We start from the raw sequence: 13,866 nt of genomic DNA on the forward strand, positions 1-13,866 counted from the left end.
TTTATCACCTTCTTCCAATTCTTCATCCCCCTACCCTCCACCTCTGGTAACCAAAAGTTTGATTTCTTTTTCAGTGGGTTTGCTTTTATTTTAGGTTTCACATAGGAGATCATTCAATATTTGTTTTTCTGTGTCTAGCTTATTTCAATTAGGATGAGTGCTGAAAATTTGAGGCTTTTGTACTATGGTGTTGGAGAGTCCCTCGGACTGCAGGGAGATCAAACCAGTCAATCCTAAAGGAAATAAACCCTGAGTATTCATTGGAAGGACTGATGCTGAAGCTGAAGTTCCAATACTTTGGCCACCTGATGCAAAGAACTGACTCGCTGGAAAAAAACCCTGATGCTGGGAAAGTTTGAAGGCAGGAGAAGGGGACAGAAGATGAGATGGTTGGATGGCATCACTGACTTGATGGATATGAGTTAGAGTAAGCTCTGGGAGTTGGTGATGGACAAGGAAGCCTGGCATGCTGCAATCTATGGGGTCACAAAGAATTGGACATGACTGAGAGACTGAACTGAACTGAATGCCTTAAAGTTCTATCAGTTGCATCTGACTCTTTGTGACCCTATGAACTGTAGCCCACCAGGCTCCTCTGTCCATGGGATTCTCTAGGCAAGAATACTGGAGTGGGTTGCCATTCCCTTCTTCAAGGGATCTTCCCAACCCAGGGACTGAACCCAGGTTTCCCACATTGCAGTCAGATTCTTTACTGTCTGAGCCACCAGGGAAGCCCCAAAGTTCTATCAGGGTTGTCTCAAATATTGTGATAGTCTCACTTTTTATGGCTAAATAATATTCCACTATTGTACATATATATATATACAACTTCTTATCCACCAATGAACATATAGGTTGTTTCCATGTCTTGGCTATCATAAATAATGCTGCTATGAACATGGGGGAAGTGCAGATATCTTAGTGAGTTAGTGTTTTCATTTCCTTTTGGACATATGCCCAGAAATGGAATTGCTGGATCATGTAGTAGTTCTACTTTTAATTTTTTGAGGATCCTTCACACTGTTTTGAATAATGACTACACTGGTTTACATTCCTACCAATAGAACACAAAATTGTTTTTACCAACCAATATAATATTGTAAAATAATTTGCCTCCAATAAAAAATAAATTAATTACCTAAAAAAAAAATAAAGTTTCCTTCTGCATTATCTCCAGTTCCTCTTTCTTATTTTCATTGCTTGTTTCGGTCTCTGACTGAGATGCTGGGGTTTCCTCAACTGTGTGGTGGTCCTTGCTTTAGTATTTACAACATAAGAACTCTATTGGCCACTTGTGTATGGGGACATGACTTTTCAAGTGTAGTTTCACTGGATAGTAGTTTGGTTCCTCCCTTTTGGGAGGACTCCACAACTTTCTGTACCTCTGTTTTCTTGGACTTTTTAGTTTCTCCAGAGGGAAATTCTCTCTTGGTAAGGGATATAAGTTGGCTTTCCAGTATTTTTTCCATCATTTCAACCCCATGATTTTATTCTATCCCTTGACATTCAAGTACATGTTGCATTCCCCAAGACCACAGTCCCTCTTCTTTCAGCTTTCCAGCCAATAAGCCCCCAGCCCTCTGCTGAGATTGGGACATGGGTGCCCAGGTGAGCATGATCAGGGAAGGGACCTGGGTGCCTGCTTTTATATAGACTTTCAGTCAGTCCTCCCATTGTCAGTCTACCTGCTCCTGGACTCTTAGGTCTCCTTGAAACCTCCAATAAGTAGGGTCTGTGTGTATATGCAGTAGGGCAGGCTTTAAACTATGAACAGACTCACCTCTGGACTTCTACACTGTGAAGTTAGGATTCAGCTTTCCCAGGTCTGTTAAGCCCATGATTGCTCCTCTATCTCCTCTCTAGGCTTTTGAATTTTACAGCTCTTTTTTCCTCTCCTATATTTTTATCATACATTATTTCTATTTTATTTTATCCCTTTCCTATTGTTTCTGTAAGATTTCAGAAAGGTATTGAAATAAATGCCCATTTGAATCCACTTCTATCATTTAACAAGAAAAGAACTGCAGTTGTTTTGTTCTGTTTTGTTAACAGATTTTACAATACATTCTTGAAATGGTACAAGGTCACTTTGCCTGTAACTCTTTCCCTATGGACAGTTTTTATTAGTGAATAAAGAAAAGATGGTGATAACAGATATATGTTCTTATCTAAAACTGTTGATTTTGTACCCCAAAATGTATGCTATTGGGGAATTCCTGGTGGTCCAGTGGTTAAGAATCCACTTGCCAATGCAGAGAACATGGGTTTGATCCCTGGTTGGAAAACTAAGATCCCACACACAGCGTGGCAGCTAAGCCAGTGCACCGCAACCATAGAGAAGCCCACATGCGGCAGCTGAGACCTGACACACCCAAATAAACACGTCCGTGTCTTAAAAAAACAAAAGGATGTTGAAGTCCTAATCCCCAGCAATTCAGGACGTGATATTATTTGAAAATAGGGTTGTTGCTAGATGAATAGTTGTGTGGCAATAAGGTGGGTCCCTAATCTAATAGGACTGACCTCTTAAGAAGATGGCCATGTGAAGACAGAGATACAGAAGAATGCTGTGAAGATGCAGTTAGATGCAGTTAGGGACTGGAATGGGCTAGCTAAAAGTCAAGGGTACCAAGGACTGCCAGGCGTCATCAGAAGCTGGGAGTCATGGAACCAATTTCCGCTCAGAGTCCTCCAAAGGAACCAACCTGCACTGACACCGTAATCTGAGACTTCTAGCATCCAAAACTGTGAGATGATACATTTCTGTTATTTTAATACACCCAATTTGCAGATTTTGGGAAAAGGTCAGTTTTCATTTTAATCCCAAAGAAAGGCAATGCCAAAGAATGTTCAAACTACCACACAATTGCACTCATCTCACATGCTAGCAAACTAATGCTCACAATTCTCCAAGCCAGGCTTCAACACTACATGAACCAAGAACTTCCAGATGTTCAAGCTGGATTTAGAAAAGGCAGAGGAAACAGAGATCAAATTGCCAACATCCACTGGATCATCAAAAAAGTGAGAGAGTTTCAGAAGACATCTGCTTCTGCTTTATTGACTCTAGCAAAGCCTTTGAGTGTGTGGATCACAACAAACTGTGGAAAATTCTAAAATAGATGGGAATACCAGATCACCTGACCGGCCTCCTGAGAAATCTGTATGCAGGTCAAGAAGCAACAGTTAGAACTGGACATGGAACAACAGACTGGTTTCAAATTGGGAAAGAGTACATCAAGGCTGTATATTGTCACCCTGCTTATTTGACTTATATGCAGAGTACATCATGAGGAATGCTGGGCTGGATGAAGCAAGATGGCTGGGAGAAATATCAAGAATCTCAGACACACAGATGACACCACCCTTATGGCAGAAAACGAAGAACTAAAGAGCCTCTTGATGAAAGTGAAAGAAGAGAGTGAAAAAGTTGGCTTAAAACTCAACATTAAGGAACTAAGATCATGGCATCCGGTCCCATCACTTCATGGCAAATAGATGGGGAAACAATGGAAACAGTGACAGACTTTATTTTCTTGGGCTCCAAAATCACTGCAGATGGTGACTGCAGCCATGAAATTAAAAGGTGCTTTCTCCTTGGAGGAAAATCTATGACCAAACTAGACAGCATATTAAAAAGCAGAGATATTACTTTGCCATCAAAGATCCACCTAGTCAAAGCTATGGTTTTTCCAGTAGTCATGTATGGATGTGAGAGTTGGACCATAAAGAAAACTGAGCACAAAGAATTGATGCTTTTGAACTGCAGTGTTGGAGAAAACTCTTGAGAGTCCGTTGGAATGCAAGGAGACCCAGCCAGTCCATCCTAAGGGAAATCAGTCCTGAATATTCTTTGGAAGGACTGATGCTGAAGCTGAAACTCCAGTACTCTGGCCACCTGATGCGAAGAACCAACTCATTGGAAAAGAACCTGATGCTGGGAAAGATCGAAGGCAGGAGAAGGGGACGACAGAGGATGAGATGGTTGGATGGTATCACTGACTGTACAGACATGACTTAGAGTAAGTTCCAGGAGTTGGTGATGGACAAGGAAGCCTGGCATGTTGTAGTCCATGGGGTCACAGAGAGTTGGACATGACTAAGTGACTGAACTGAGACTGAACTGAATTCAATTCATACTGAACTGAATTTACAGATTTTGGTGTCAAGAAGTAGGGTGGTGTTATAACAAATACCTAAAGATGTGGAAGTGGCTTTGAAATACAGCAATAGTTAGAGGCTGGAGGAATTTTGAGGGGCTTGATACAAAAAGCCTACATTGCTTGAAAAGATTGCTGATAGAAATATGGACATAAAGATGGCCCTGGTGAGGTCTGAGATGGAAATCAGGAACATGCTATTGGATGCTGGGGGAGACAGAATCCTTCTTATCTTTCTGGTGACAGAGAACATGAATGAGTTTTGCTCCACTGTTTTTTGAAAAATAAAACTTGCAAGTGATGAACTTATAAATGTAGTTAAAGATATTTCTGTAAGGCGAGTGCAGAGAAAAAGAGACTGAGCCGGATAATCAGGCAAGAAAAAGGAAATTTATTAGAGGGAAAAGAGAAGGCGACTGGCTCTTAAGGAGAAGGAGTGTTCTCCCTTTCTGATGGAGTCCTTCTTATATCCCACCAATGAAAAATTCTCTGAAGGGATGGTCACGTAGCAGAGGTCTGAAATCTGGTGGTCTTTCAGCTTTGAGAAGATAAGCACTAGTGAGATAACAGGATGCCATTTGGGCAATTTGGTCAGTCTCACAGATCACTGTGGTTTTATTCTTCATTTGCGAGGTCAACATAACAAGCCATCTTATCAATGAGACCCCGTCTGGACCCTATCAATTTCCAAGCAAACAGTGGAAGATATGTTTCTCCTTGCTGATGATAATAATATGTGAAAGAAAGGGGATAAATCAAAGGAGAATTGCTAAGTAGAAAGGAACCAGTGTTTAATGATTTGGAATACCCAGATACATATTCTGGAGACAGGCTCAAGGTTGCAGCTGGACAATGTTTGCTAGAGAGATTAGGTACATTGATCCAATCAACCTCCAATCAGCCATCTCAGCAGTAGCTAGGAATAAAGGTGTGGTTCTCTGAGAAGGCTCTGTAGGGACCACTTGTTTTATGCTCTGATCCCCTCAATATACAAAAAAGACCGAAAAGGTTTTGAGAATTTTCTACCAGCAGAAATACTGCATGTCTAGACTGAGAAGGATGAAGATGAGATGAAATGAAGGAATGCCTCCTGGGACAGAGTCACAGATGCAAAGACCTGGCCCAAGGGGAACTCCTAGTCTCTAGAGGGCAGGGCAACCCAGAGCCAGCGGGAGTGGGGCCACTCCAGCCAAGTCAGAGACAGAGCATCAAGTCACACGGAACTATTCTTAGGTCTTGGAATCTAATGGAATTTTGCCCTGCTGAATTGCAAGCTTGCTTTAGACCTGGGATGCCTTTTTCCCTTGGAATTTCTCCTTTTTAGAATGGGATTATCTATCCTATGCGTGCCCACCATTGTATCCTGGAAGCAGACATCTTGTTTTCTGAATGCCACATAAAGCAGGCAGAAATGCATCTATCAATCAAGGAACACCAAGGATTAGGAGACACCGTCAGATGACAGGAGACAGGCATGGAGCAGAATCTTTCTGAAATCCCTCAGAAAAAAAGCAGTTCTACTGACCCTTTGTGTTTTTTATATCTAGCTTCCAGAATTTTGAGACAGTCCACTTCTGTTGTTTCAAAGTACATAGTTTGCTATACTTTTTAATGGTAGCTCTAGGAAATGCCCACATTCAGTCTACTTATACCAGCAAGAATACAAACCAAATCTACTTAGCAAGAATATAAACTACAGTTCTATTTCAATAGATTTTAGAACTTATCCTTAGATAGAGTTGAAAGTCAGAATGCTCATATTTTTTTCTCCATAGACAATTTCTTGTAAAGAAAAAAGAAAACGTGACAAAAGATAACACTCTTGTCTTCTTCAAAAGAGTAATCATCAAGGATATATTTTTTCCTCCTAATTCACAATAAAATTAAAATGACTCTAAGCATTAATTCAAATGTCACAGAATATACATATTATTCTATATATATACATATATTTCAAAAGAAAAAGATCAAGCAAGATTAATGGGTATACAGTAGAAATAAAAGAATTTATAGACCAAAATTTTATAAAATGGAAAAAAATTTATAAAATAGCATAAAGATTGTCCGTGTTTTGTACTGAATGTGTTTTCATTTTTATAATATTTCTCTGATTCAAGTTGATAGGATGGTAACACTTAGGAGGGGTTCAGCTACGTAGGTAATGATCAAAATGCTGTGAAGAAAGATTTTTAGAACATGCTTTCATACTGTTTCACTAGTAAATATAAAAATCATTTTCCAATTGTTATGATAATATCCCGTGTGTTCTTCCCCTCAGCTTTTTTCCCCTGCTCTCTCTCTTAACACGTAGGAATAATTTTCACAAGGTTACCCATTCTAAGTGTGCCAATAAATGTAATTATATTTATTTCAGAAGGCAGAGTTAAATTTGTAGAAGTAAAAGCAACACCATTTTTTATTTATAACCATGGTAAATTTTAATAGTGAGTTTACTGTAGCAGTGCATAATGTGATGTCTGATGTGCTTAACAAGATTATGATTCAACGTAAACTCTGGGGAATTCCTCAAGAACCCTGTCCCCTCCAGTGTTTCTGTTTGTAGATCAGTAAAAGGGCACTGAATTAGAAATCAAAGGATTTGGGCAAGTTCTCTGCCAGGAAGCGACAGCTCCCTCCCCTGAGCCACCTAGTGTTCTTGAGATTGACCTTCATCATTGCACTTCCCACACCTTTCTGCATTCACTGACTTCTTCCTCAGGGTTCCCACTGTGTGCATGCTTAGTAGCTTTGGGTCATGGACTGCAGCCTGCCGGGCTCCTCTGTCCATGGGATTTCCTAGGCAATAGTACTGCAGTGGGTTGCCATGACCTCTTCCAGGCGATTGTCCCAGCCCAGGAATTGAACCCATGTCTCCTGCACTGCAGGAGCCACTGAGGAAGCCGACTGAAATTAGTGCCTTAAGCTCGGAGTTTGGCTTATCTGCCTTAGCAAAGTGCTCATTGAGTGCGTGTGTGCTAGGTCACTTCTGTCATGTCCAACTCCTTGTGACCCTATGGACTGCAGCCTGCCAGCCTCCTCTGTCCATGGGAATTCTGCAGGCAAGAATACTGGATTGGGTTACCTCATTAGCTCTTTGTTCAATTAAACAAGTGAGTGAGGAAACAAAATGTGAGATATTGAATAATGCCCTGGACTTGTTTCCTCAAAAGGAAAGGAACACCTCAGAGCTGCCAGTTCAGCTATATTGCTTCGTAAATGTTTATATAGTGTCGATGAAAAAGTGTTGTCTTCCATATCTGCAAACAAAGGATGGCTGTGGCCATTGAGCCGTTAGCACCACTGCCCCAGTAGTTAGGGGACTTAGGCTGGGAAGAAACAGGATACAAGCCCCAGAGAGCTAAGCTGCGCATCAAAGGATTTCAAAGAGCCCAGACTCTTGCATCTTCCCATACACAGAAAAGCACTAAATTCATTAACTTGAGATGTCTGGTTTTCTTGAATTATCATAAACTTTTGATGTTCCAACTACCTGGTTTTTGTTGCAAATGCCCCCATATATCCCGGCTCCTCCCTCGTCTCTCTGCAGCAGTCCCTCAGAGCATCTGCTGCTGCGGCTGCTGCTGCTAAGTCACTTCAGTCGTGTCCGATTCTGTGTGACCCCATAGACGGAAGCCCACCAGGCTCCCCCATCCCTGGGGTTCTCCAGGCAAGAACACTGGAGTGGGTTGCCATTTCCTTCTCCAATGTGTGAAAGTGAAAAGTGAAAGTGAAGTCGCTCAGTCGTGTCCGACCCTTAGCGACCCCAGGGACTGCAGCCTACCAGGCTCCTCTATCCATGGGATTTTCTAGGCAAGAGTACTGGAGTGGCTTGCCATTGCCTTCTCCGTCAGAGCATCTGAGAGGCTGCCTTCTGGGCTTGTGTCCTCAGCTTTGTCTGCCAAATAAAACACAATTCTCAACTTGCAGATTGTGCATTTTTATTTCAGTTGATAATATTTTATACCAGGTAGTGCTAGTGGTAAAGAACCCGCCTGCCAATGCATGAGATAAAAGAGATGCGTGTTCGATCTCTGGGTTGGGAAGATTCCCTGGAGGCAGGCCTGGCAAACCACTCCAATATTCTGGCCAACTGCTTGGGGTTTAACAAAATGTTATGACTCACAAGATAAAACAGACAGCATTGTAAAAAGGTTAAAGTGAAACTAGAGTTGAATTCTGCACACAAACTGATGATGATATCAGTGTGCAGCCTGGGATTAAAAGTGGGGACACACGAAACTGCAATTTGAAGTCTCATCCATGGAGTGGAAGCACTGCCCAGGATCTTCTCCCAACTGGGGCACCAGATTGCTGTTAACAAGTGACAGTGCTGTTTAATCTGGATGCTGGTCAGCCCAGTTTGGTGATGTATGTGCTATTACTCTTTTCTATTGTTTCTGCTTCTCCGTTCTTTCAATGATTGTACGTTGAAATTAAGTTAAATAATCAGCTATTAAATATTGAAACTGTTTATTCTGTGGGTGACAAGTAGTTTCTTTTGTTAACGAATCCTTCAAACCTAAAAACAAAAGTAAATTTTCAGCAAAACAATCCTGCTGCTGCTGCTGCTGAGTCGCTTCAGTCATGTCCAACTCTGTGCAACCCCATAGACGGCAGCCCACCAGGCTCCCCCGTCCCTGGGATTCTCCAGGCAAGAACACTGGAGTGGGCTGCCATTTCCTTCTCCAATGCATGAAAGTGAAAAGTGAAAGCAAAGCCGTTCAGTCGTGTCTGACACACAGCGACCCCAGTCTACGAGGTTCCTCTGTCCATGGGATTTTTCAGTCAAGAGTACTGGAGTGGGTTGCCATTGCCTTCTCCCAAAACAATCCTAGTGGACTGCAAATCCTGTACTTGCCCAGCCTCAAGACTAAAGAAAGAGCCTTGAGTGAGCAACAGAGACATCAATTGTTTAATGAATAGGGGGGATCTTAAATATATCTGAAGCAAGGTCCTAGAGCAGACAGTGGGTAGGACATGGTAATAGACTTGACTCCCAGGAAAAGAAGGAGATGACCAGTTATAGTGGAAATTGACATCCAGTTGGCTCATCCATTGCCCGGGAAACCAAGCAGAGGGACATGCCCCTCATTGTCCCTTTGATAAACTACCATATTGAAGATAGTTCTGATGTTAACATTAGAACAATCACTAGCTGGGGCCAGGGGCAAGTACCCAGGCATTTACTCATTTACTAACTAGGCTTTAAGACTAAAAAGGAAGATGTCAGGTGACTAGGGACTGGTCCACCAAGTGATAGAGAGCAAGACAAAACAGCCATCACAGGTTGCCTGGTACAACCAGACTGGTACAGCCAAAAGTGGGGAGAGCCCTTCCTCCAGCTACCCATCAGAAGGTCACCTCCTCGGGAAGGGCAGAATGTCAGCAGTTCTCAGCCTGCCCCAGACACCTGTTGTTGAGATTAAGGTCCTGGTGAGTGTAGCCCAGAGCTGGGGGCTCCCTTCATCTGCCCAAACCTCCCTCATAAGACAGGGCTCCTTGCGTCTGGCAGAGCTGAGAATAACCAAGGCCCTTTCTCCATCTCCTGGGCTGGTGGTGCCACCCCAAAATAGGAAAGCTGAGGAGACCCAGACTGCAGACCACCCAACCACGGAGTCTCAGCTCCAAAGCAGGATTGTTACGTAGAGAATAATATTCCATAATATTCCATTTTCCCCACAGTTAGCACGTGAGCTCCGGGTCAGAGAGATTTCCTGAGGGAAGAAAGAAGCAGGCCATAGATCAGAGTTCTTAATCCGACCCCCCACCGCCCAGCCCAAAAGTATTGACTTCATTTGAAAGGTCAAGCCTAAAAACGTTTCTGTTTGTTTTTTAAACAGTGGAATTTGTGCTAAAAGACAGCGGAGAGGAGATGTATGGATTCATTGGTGACGTGTCAGTCACTGAGCAGCAGGGCAAGAGACCAGGAGGAGTCCTCCTAGTATCAGAAAAATCTCTAACGTGGCGGGTGTGAGAGTTCCTGTCTCACACATGATCTCTGTTGACACCAGGGACATTTGGTCTCACTGCCAGAACTGCTTGCTGTTTGTCCATTGACTCATCTAGAAATTAATGACTCAGGTTTTTGAGTCATCCTACAAGGTCAAGGTGCAGCCAGAGTCATAGGACATAAGCCATCAAAGGTCTCTAAAAAAAAAAAAGAAAAAAAAACAAGAAAATTTGGAATCTAAGTTAAAATACTATAAGGGGCAAGAAAGCATTAAGCCTTTGCATAATCCTTTAGTACTGCTTACTTACAGGGAGCTGCCGATTTAAAGAGAGAAGCTATCTTTGGAACCATTTTCACAGCCTTCCAATTGATTCATTGCTTCTGCCACTTTGAGCTACAAGGCTATGGGCTTAGAAATCAGCCATATACATTGTATGTCTATCTCCATCATGTTCTTTTCTTAAGATACTCTTGCAGGTTTAATAAGTGTTTATATTTAAACTGTTATATCTGTCAATCAAATGTCTCCAGTCAGTCACATATCTAGCTTAAGATGGAAGAGGGGCAAAAAGCTGTTAAGATGACTTGGCTGACACAATATGTGTGAGATCTATTCAGGGAACAGGTTAAAAATGTATTTGTTATACACAGTTAAGTTTGGGACAGAAAGATTTTCCTTAAAACAGCCACTGGATAACTTCAACGACGCCATCATTTTTCCTCCTTCCCTTTAGGACTTACATATTAATAAATACATATATAAGACATTTCTCCCACTCAGGTCAGTGTAGTTTTGACTGCAAATATCAATGCACCTGCATTGTGAAGCAACCATTTTATATTATTACCTGTAACATTATCGAAAGCATTTATTATGTGAGCATTTAATATGTAATTTGTAAAATTACCAGGTAACTGTGTTAAAATGTATTGGGGCAGGATTATCTATGTCATGCTCACCTTTTAATAATGTGGGACTTGAGGAAATTACATCAGTTCTCTGAGCCTCATTTTCTTTACGTGCAAAATAGAGTGTGGCTTTTTTGCCTCCACGCTTCTTTGCTTCCAACCAACGTCCATTCAACAACCACCAGTATGCTGTGTGTGTGCTGTGCTAATCACTCAGTCCAGTCCTGTCTGACTCTTTGCGACCTCATGGACTGAAGCCCACCAGACTCCTCTGCCCACGGGGGTTCTCCAGGCAAGAATACTGGAGTGGGTTGCTGCGTCCTCCTCCAGCTGATCTTCCCAACCCAGGGTACCTTTTGTAAATGTGTATCAGGTCATAGCACCCAAATGATTTCCAATCCTCCAGTAATTCCTCGTCACCGCTACAGTGATGTCAGAATCCTTAGCCTGATCTTAGCACGCTCTGTGACCTCTAATCTGCCATTTTCATGCCCCATCTTCTCCACACATCCACATACGTGTCACATGCAAGTCTAGTCACAGTAATCAGAGTTTGCTAACATGACCTTTTCCTTTCTGGACACGAACACTCGCAAATAAGCCATCCTTCTTCCCAATGTGTCACCTGGAAAATTTCTTTCTCGTCTTTCCTCTCCAAATATTACCTACCCTGTGTTTCAGTGCTTTCTTTAATATACTTGTAGGTATACGTCCATTTTGACACATGTCATTGTAGGTAGTCTATATATTATGCTTCCCACTAAATTATTAGTCCCTTTTAGTGCAAAAATAATGTTCCATTCATTTTCAACAATGAATCAAAAATCAATGTTCCATTCATCAACAATAAACAATGTCAGCAATAGTAGATTATTTGTTATGTTGTGTGAAATGTTTAAGAAATAGCTATTAATATCATAAGTTACATCCTAACCACTGGGTTAAGCAACTCAAAAAAGAAAAAAAACAAAAAACAAACCCCAAAACCCTGTTCAGTCTTTAAAAAAGTAAAGGTGATAGAAGAAATTCTAAATAGTTAACCCAATGGAAGACAGAAAAATATAAAAAAGAAGAAGAAAAGGTGGGGAAAAGAGTGGCTAACAAAACGCAAAAAATGATCGATAATGGTAGATCATCTAGATGATGGTAGGTGATGGTAGATTTAACTCCAACCATACAGTAGTTACATTAAATAAACAGTCTGAATGCTTGATTCAATGCATAATTTTTCAAAATGAATAAAAAAGCAAGACTCAACTTTATGCTGTTTAGAAGATACACTTCAACTAATGCATAGACAGACTGAAAATAGAATGATGGAAATAGATATGCAAACTTTAAAAGGAAGCAGATGTGGCTGTATTGATATCAAAGTAGAATTCAAATAATTACAAAGAATGCAACCAGGGAAAAGAAGATAATTTCATAATGATGAGAGTCTCATCCTTTAAGAAAATCCATTTTGCAGATGAGGAAACCCAAGTTCAGAGAGGATAAGCAATATAAACAAGAAGTCAAAGAGTCAGATGTGAAAATTGTCTGCATGAATCCAGCATCCATTCTGCCCACTGTGTCACGATGCCTGCTACAACTGAGCATGCCAATACATGAAGCAATCAACAAATAAACCTAATCTCTAGGGCTCTTTTATCTCCCAGTCCTGAGAGTTCATTTTCTTTTCTGTGTCTTTCTAAGGCACCTCTGTCATAGGATCCCCACTGCCAATGGGTCTTTGAAAGAAGAGGCTGTTCTCACATCCCACATAGATACAGATGATTCCAGGTGATAGCAATCAGTCTGCACACATTTACGATGTGTGAATTTAATCATTGTCTTTCTCACAATTTTGATATCCCCATAACTGTAGGAGAGTTGTAAGAGTTGTAAATAATATCTATCTTCAGAAAGAGAGGGCTAAGTTTCAGACATTCTGTAGTTATTAATTTCAAACATGTTAGCATTTATTGGTGGGATGAAAGATTTGCCATTACTTGAGATGCTAGAAAAAGATGTATTTGCTCTGATATTGGCTTGAACAAGGCAAGTAAGTGGTCAAGAGGAATAATATGAAGGATTTTTATTTTTAAGTTTACTCTGATTCTTATATCTCAGAGAAGGATGTCAGCATTTATTAATTTAAGCTCAGGATAAGAATTATTGCAGCACTTATAAGTATCTAAGACTATCTTCAGAAAACTCTGATAAAGTTTCCCTCTTAAACTTTTATCACTAAAATGCTGTTTGAGCATCCTTGAAAGTATGCAACCTTTCTAATCCCTTCATATTTTGTTTTTTGTTTGCTTTTTGGCTATGCTGAGGTCACAAAGAGTTTAACACAACTGAGCGACTTTCACTTGTTCTTGGGATCTTAGTTCCCCAATCAGGGACTGAACCCAGGCCCCTTGAACCTGGAAGCATAAAGTCCTGACCACTGGGCCACCAGGAATTCCCAACCTCTTCATATTTTTGATGTTCAATTTCACTATCGCAAATTTTACTTTAATGCTTAAAGTTCTCAAAACTGTGGAATCAAGTTCCTCAGCCCTGGATCCTGGCCTTTCTGCTGTCACCAGTTGAGATTCTTGGCAGGAGACAATGTGACATTGTGCTTAAGTCATATTGCTGAAAGGCTTGACATTTGAACTAGAGAGAACTGAGGTTTATTCCTAATTACATTACTACTAATGTGCCTTTGGATAGCCATTAGCTTCTTTAAATCTGTTTGCTTCTCTGTGAGATAATTATAATACTTGCATCTAAGTAGGCTAGACATTTCATCTTTATCTTTTAGAGTACATGGCATAGTATTTAACACAAAGATAGCATTTAACACATGGTATTTTGAAA

This window comes from Moschus berezovskii, chromosome 24 (genome assembly GCF_049115385.1).
Source record: "Moschus berezovskii isolate FMDL1 chromosome 24, NW_MosBer_1.0, whole genome shotgun sequence".
Classification (NCBI taxonomy): domain Eukaryota; kingdom Metazoa; phylum Chordata; class Mammalia; order Artiodactyla; family Moschidae; genus Moschus; species Moschus berezovskii.